The sequence below is a fragment of the Stegostoma tigrinum genome, chromosome 42 (assembly GCF_030684315.1).
Source record: "Stegostoma tigrinum isolate sSteTig4 chromosome 42, sSteTig4.hap1, whole genome shotgun sequence".
NCBI lineage: Eukaryota > Metazoa > Chordata > Chondrichthyes > Orectolobiformes > Stegostomatidae > Stegostoma > Stegostoma tigrinum.
The window spans coordinates 15372208-15378129 of NC_081395.1; positions in this window are offsets into that span (position 1 = coordinate 15372208).

Below are 5922 nucleotides of genomic sequence, written 5' to 3' on the forward strand. Positions count from 1 at the left end.
ACATCTTCTCCTTGATCTTGTACTTTGTTCCCATTAATAAAGCCGAGAGCATAGTACGCTTTATGAACTAGTCTCTCAACCTGTCCTGCCACCTTCAATGATCTGTGCACATCTACACCCATTTAACACAGTGATAATGCAGTACAGCACAATGGAGCGTATTCTCAATGTGAAGGTGGTATGTCATCTCCACAAGGAATGCAGTGGTCCCTCTTGCGGATACTGTCATGTACGTATACACCTACAGGTTGATTAGGATGAGGTTGTGTGTTTTTTGCTCTAGTTGGTTTCCTCACCACCTGCTGCAGATCCAGCCAAGCAGTTGCATCCTTTAGGCCCTACCAGTTTGATCAGTAGTGCTGCTGCCAAATTGCTGTTGGTGGTGGGCATTGAAAACCGCTACCCTGGATATATTTTGCACCCTTGCCACCCTCCGTGCTTCCTCCAAGTGTTGTTCAATATGTACTGATCGAACAGCTGAGAGAGGATGGGACATGGTAATCAGCTTATACTTAACCTGATGCCCTAAGACTTAATGGGGTCCGGAGTCAATGTTGCATCCCAACTCTGCTGGGTCTGTCCTGCCGATGGGACAGGACATATCCAGGAATGGTGTTAGTGACGCCTGGGACATACTTTACAGATAATGCCAGGCTGTTGTTTGACTACTCTGTGGGACAGCACTCCCAATTTAGGCATTAGACCCCCAGATGTTAATATGGAAGACTTTGCAGGGTCACAGGGCTGTTTTTGCCATCGTCATTTCCAATACCGAGGTCGACGTCAGGCTTCTAACCAGTTTCATTTCTTTATTGAGACTTCATAATTGATACAACTGAGTGCCTTGTTAGGTCATTTCAGAGGGCAGTTGAGAATGAACCACATTGCTGTGGATAATAAAATGTGAGGCTGGATGAACACAGCAGGCCCAGCAGCATCTCACGAGCACAAAAGCTGACGTTTCAGGCCTAGATCCTTCATCAGAGAGGGGGATGGGGTGAGGGTTCTGGAATAAATAGGGAGAGAGGGGGAGGCGGACCGAAGATGGAGAGAAAAGAAGATAGGTGGAGAGGAGAGTATAGGTGGGGAGGTAAAGAGGGGATAGGTCAGTCCAGGTAAGACGGACAGGTCAAGGAGGTGGGATGAGGTTAGTAGGTAGGAGATGGAGGTGCGGCTTGGGGTGGGAGGAAGGGATGGGTGAGAGGAAGAACAGGTTAGGGAGGCAGAGACAGGTTGGACTGGTTTTGGGATGCAGTGGGTGGAGGTGAAGAGCAGGGCTGGTTGTGTGGTGCAGTGGGGGGAGGAGGCGAACTGGGCTGATTTTGGGATGCGGCGGGGCAAGGGGAGATTTTGAAGCTGGTGAAGTCCACATTGATACCATTGGGCTGCAGGGTTCCCAAGCGGAATATGAGTTGCTGTTCCTGCAACCTTTGGGTGGCATCATTGTGGCACTGCAGGAGGCCCATGATGGACATGTCATCTAAAGAATGGGAGGGGGAGTGGAAATGGTTTGCGACTGGGAGGTGCAGTTGTTTACTGCGAACCGAGCGGAGGTGTTCTGCAAAGCGGTTCCCAAGCCTCCGCTTGGTTTCCCCAATGTAGAGGAAGCCACACCGGGTACAGTGGATGCAGTATACCACATTGGCAGATGTGCAGGTGAACCTCTGGGGGGGAGTGGAAATGGTTTGCGACTGGGAGGTGCAGTTGTTTATTGCGAACTGAGTGGAGGTGTTCTGCAAAGCGGTCCCCAAGCCTCCGCTTGGTTTCCCCAATGTAGAGGAAGACACACCGGGTACAGTGGATGCAGTATACCACATTGGCAGATGTGCAGGTGAACCTCCGGACCAACCACATTGCTGTGGATGTCTGTTTCTCTGTTGCGGAGGCTGGGACCAAATGTATCATTTCTATGTTTTCAGGTGTTACAAAGACAATTGGGAATGTGCATTTTGAGGAAGGTGGAAAGCAATTTCAGGACAACTTGGACAAGTTTAATGATTTGGCAAGAACATGAAAGTTGAAATATAATGTAAAAAAAATGAGGTTATCCACTTTGAAGAAATAGAGGTGTACGAGTACTTCATAAATAGTAAAAAGTAGGAAGAGTTCATGTCCAAAGAGATCTAGTTGTCTTTGTCAATAAGTCACTGAAGGCTGACATGCAGGTGCAACAAGCTATTAGGATTGCAAAAAGATTTGAGTACAGGAATAGTAAAGAATTGCTTCAATTGAGAAGGAGCTTGGTTAGACCGCACTTGGAGCACTGTGCAGTTTTGATCTCCTTTTCTCAGGTAAGATAATAACCCCACAGAGGAAATGCAACCAAGGTTCATTGGACTTGTCCCAGGAATGGCAGGATCATCCTATGAAGAGAGATTGTGAAAATTGAGTCTGTATTCTCTAGAGTTTCAAAGAAGTGACAGGAGATCACGTTGAAGCTTACAAAATTTCAAGGAATTAAGGGACACAGCCTCAAAATAAGGGGAAGCAGATCTAGGCCTGAGTTGAGAAGGAGCTTCTTCACCCAAAGGGTTGTGAATCTGTGGAATTCCCTGCCCAGTGAGGCAGTCGAGGCTTCCTCATTGAGTGTTTTTAAGGCAAAGATAGATAGGTTTTTGATCAGTAAAGGAACTAAGAGTTATGATGAGCAGGCAGCTAAGTGGAGCTGAGTCCACGATGAGATCAGCTTTGATCTTATTGAATGGCAGAGCAGGTTCTATGGGACAGATGGCCTATTCCTGCTCCTATTTCTTATGTTCTTAAAGGTATGGACAGGGTAGATGAAGGTAAGATATTTCCCTTGTGTTGGGAATCTAGAACCGGGGGCACAATTTAAAAATAAGGAAGATGCCAATTAAGTCCAAGTGGAAGAGCACTTTTTTTAACTCAGAGGTTTATGAACCTTTGGAATTCTCCACCAAGAGGAATGTGGAAGCTCAGTCTTTAAGAACGATTAATGTAGGAAGTGATAGATTTCTGATTACCGATGACACACATAAAGGCGATGAGGTGGGTACAAGGTTGTGATGTGTTCAATCAGCTGTAACCATATAGAATAGCAAGGTGGCCAAATGGCCTTCTCCCAGTCCTATGTTCCCAGAACACCTGAGATTCTTTTATTAATATATAATAATCTCTTGGGAAATAATGTAGCAAACTAAATCTCAGAAGTTTTATTCAGGTAGTATTTACAGTAATTTTAAAATAGTCTATGTGGACAGACAGGTAGCGTTGAGGAAGTAGGCAGTTTGCAGAAGGAATTGGACAGGTTCGGAGAGTGGGCAAAGTAGCAGGTGGAATACAACGTGGGAAAGAGTGAGGTAATATACTTTGACAGGAAGACGAAAGGCATAGACTATTTTCTAAATGGGGAAAGTCTGCAGAAATCTGAAGCACAAAAGGACTTAGGAGTCCTCGTTGAACCTGGGTCACTAGTGCTGTGAGGCAACGATAGTAACCACTGAGCCACTGTGAATTTCTTCAGCCAAAGGATGGTGAATCTATGAAACTCATTGCAACAATAGGCTGTGGACACCAAGTCATTGAATATGTTTAAGAGGTAAATAGAAAGTTTCTTGATTGGTAAAGATCCAGAGGAGATTTACCAGGATGTTGCCTGGTCTGGAGCGAAGGTCTTATGACGAAAGGCTGAGGGACTTGGGTCTGTCCTCATTGGAGAGAAGAAGGCTAAGAGGGGCTTTAATAGAAACATACAGGATGATCAGAGAAAGATTAGATCAGGTGGACAGTGAGAGTCTTTTTCCTAGGATGATGACGTCGGTTTGTACAAGGGGGCATAGCTACAAATTGAAGGGTGATGGATTTAAGACAGATGTCAGAGGCAGGTTCTTTACTCAGAGAGTGGTAAGGGCGTGGAATGCCCTGCCTGCCAATGTAGTTAACTCAGCCACATTAGGGGCATTTAAACAGTCCTTGGATAATCATATGGATGTTGATGGGATAGTGTAGGGGAATGGGCTCAGATTCATTGACAGGTCAGTGCAACATTGAGGGCCAAAGGGCCTGTTCTGCACTGTATTGTTCTATGTTCTATAAGGGGATCAAGGGTTGAAGGAAGAAGGCAGGAGAATGGGGTTGACAAACATAACAGCCATGATCAAATGGTGGAGCAGACTCGAAAGGCCAAATGGCCTAATTCTTCTCTTATATTCTCTGGTCTTGTGAGTTTTGTTTCATATTTAAAGTTCAGTTTTTAAACAGCGGATTAATTTTGGAGGCAATTATTTATTTTATCAGTATTTTATACTGGATTAGAAAGTAAACAGTTAGTTGTTTATCAACACAGGTAAAAAATTCAAACACATCTCTGGGGTAGAGTGGGAGATAAATAATGAAGCAGATAGACAAATATCCTTTCTCCATCTACAGTAATTTCTTTATAAAATAATCTGTTTTTAGGTATAAATGCTTGTTGAGGGAATATTAAAAAGTAGCAAAAAAGAAATAGATCAAAGTTAAATGTCCTTGACTGAATTGAATAAAAATAGACCAAGGAGTGCAAGAAACTGGATGAATGAATAATATAAAATGGAAAAGAGGAAATATTGATGGAATTAAAGAGGCTATGAGACATGAAGAAATGAACAGGAAATGACAAATAATAGAACTCTCCAAAGAAAACAATACTGCAACATGACAACATTGATACAATCATCAACACACTTTATTCCATCAATTTGATGTTGTAAATATTTTTAAAACAACTTTCTCAGACAATTTACAGCACAGCTCTGGGGCAGATGGAATGTGTACCTGGACTTACTGGTCCATAGGCAGGAATATGACCACAAGAGCCCAAAGATCCACTGCATCTGGTATTTCCCAAAACAAGATATTCTGAAAGTGTTACTATAAACTCCACCATTCCTTTCTCCATGATTAGACCTTGTACGTACTTTAATCAATTCCCTCCCCTGTCCCTGTAACCCCACATTTACCATGGCTAACACACATAGACTGCATATCCCTGGACACTGTGGGCAATTTAGCAGGGCCAAACCAGCTAACGTGCACATCTCTGGATTATGGGAGGAAACCGGAGCACCCTGAGGAAACCCAAGCAGACACAGTGCAAACGCCACAGAGATTGTCAAAGATATAATCAAACACTGGTCCCTGAAACTGTGACACAGCAGTGCAAACCACTCAGCCACCGTACTACCCTTTTCCTGCTTCTATTTCTTCTGTTCAGCTAGACTGACGCCTCATGAGTTCCAGACTCCATGGATATACAAATTGCTGTTTTAACCAAAAGCAGGTTGGAGATAGCACTAGAGATAATGGGAACTGCAGATGCTGGAGAATTCCAAGATAATAAAATGTGAGGCTGGATGAACACAGCAGGCCAAGCAGCATCTCAGGAGCACAAAAGCTGACGTTTCGGGCCTGGACCCTTCATCAGAGAGGGGGATGGGGAGAGGGAACTGGAATAAATAGGGAGAGAGGGGGAGGCGGACCAAAGATGGAGAGTAAAGAAGATAGGTGGCGAGAGTATAGGTGGGGAGGTAGGGAGGGGATAGGTCAGTCCAGGGAAGACGGACAGGTCAAGGAGGTGGGATGAGGTTAGTAGGTAGATGGGGGTGCGGCTTGGGGTGGGAGGAAGGGATGGGTGAGAGAAAGAACCGGTTAGGGAGGCAGTGACAGGTTGGACTGGTTTTGGGATGCAGTGGGTGGGGGGGAAGAGCTGGGCTGGTTGTGTGGTGCAGTGGGGGGATGGGACGAACTGGGCTGGTTTAGGGATGCAGTAGGGGAAGGGGAGATTTTGAAACTGGTGAAGTCCAGTTAGCACTGGACAGTTAGCATTGGAGATAGCACTGCTCCCTCACAGGGACCCAGGTTGGAATCCAGCCTTGAGTGATGGAATGAATGGAGTCTGCACATTCTCCCTGCATCTGCATAGGT